The sequence below is a fragment of the Contarinia nasturtii genome, unplaced genomic scaffold, assembly GCF_009176525.2.
Source record: "Contarinia nasturtii isolate CC-2019 unplaced genomic scaffold, AAFC_CNas_1.1 Cnas_scaffold_3613, whole genome shotgun sequence".
NCBI lineage: Eukaryota > Metazoa > Arthropoda > Insecta > Diptera > Cecidomyiidae > Contarinia > Contarinia nasturtii.
The window spans coordinates 1-1,131 of NW_022200912.1; the positions used below are offsets into that span (position 1 = coordinate 1).

General features: G+C 33.0%; 1 long non-coding RNA gene across 1 annotated transcript; it reads left to right on the plus strand.

The window, feature by feature from the left end:
• The first annotated feature begins 355 nt into the window (after positions 1-355).
• LOC116350117 lies at positions 356-793 on the plus strand. Its single transcript, XR_004201991.1, has 3 exons — positions 356-436; positions 504-609; positions 706-793. It is a non-coding gene; the product is annotated as an uncharacterized LOC116350117 (long non-coding RNA).
• The last annotated feature ends 338 nt before the right edge of the window (positions 794-1,131 follow it).

The window sequence follows — 1,131 nt, forward strand, 5'->3', positions numbered from 1 at the left end:
CTACCCCGTTTCTCGTCCTATGTTACTATCTCTACTTTGCAACTGATTTAGAAAATGAATCATTTCGCTTACCGTTTCTTATTTGGTAAATTGAATATAACTTTTAGTCCAGTGCAGAAACTATTTTGGTTAATATCATTCTATTGTCGGACTATTTTTTCTATGTCTAAATAAATGGGTGTCCATTCGACTGGAAAGATCCCATCAACTATTTGGTAGCTTTCACAGGAGTTTCTATGTATATCTATTGCAACTTACTCGCTATTTCAAGTATACTAATTTATGCGGCCACTTCATGCTGTATGCTATGTGCCTTCGTAAAAGATTTCAAACAAGAAGTGAACACTCTAAATGCAATTGGCAAGGATGGAAGGAATCAGACAGAACTTAAGGGCAAACTCTCAGAATTCGTTGAATTTCATGTGACTGTGAAAGAGTTGAGTATATTGACACCACTACCACAAACTGTTGTAATATAGTAAGGGGGTAACATTTATTTTAAGATTTGCCTTCAAGTATGCGGATGCTTATGAGTTCATTTTCTTGATCTACTTTTTGTGGAGTAGTGTAACAATTTGCAGCACTCTTTTAATAGCTCAATTTGAATTGGTGGGTTTTATTACGTTTAATAATGTTATTTTTAAGATTTAACTTCAAATGCAAATGATTCAATGCAACAATTTCTCTTTTTTTATTAAAATTTAGTCTCAAGACAATACCAATTTCTTCATTCTAATGACTCAAATTGATGTCATGTTCTGGTCATTTTTCACCATATTTTTATTCTGCATTTTTGGTGAGAATATAACAAATGGATTTATGGATGTGAATGAGTGTCTTTATCAATGTGATTGGCACTTGTTTCCATTGGACGTTCAACGCATGATACCAACTATTTTAATTAATACTCAACGACCCGGGCCGGTATTCTAATGCCACTTTCCGATCAATTTGTTCGGAATTATTCATTTGAAACTAATATTTTTTTGTCTTTTCAACGTTTGGCGTCAAATATGGACACTGAAAGTACCAAAATATAACATTAATAGAGCTCTACATTTGTCGCCAAACATTGAAAATATTAAAAAAATTGTTAAACACTCAAAATATTAGCTACGGTCAGGCGCTGAA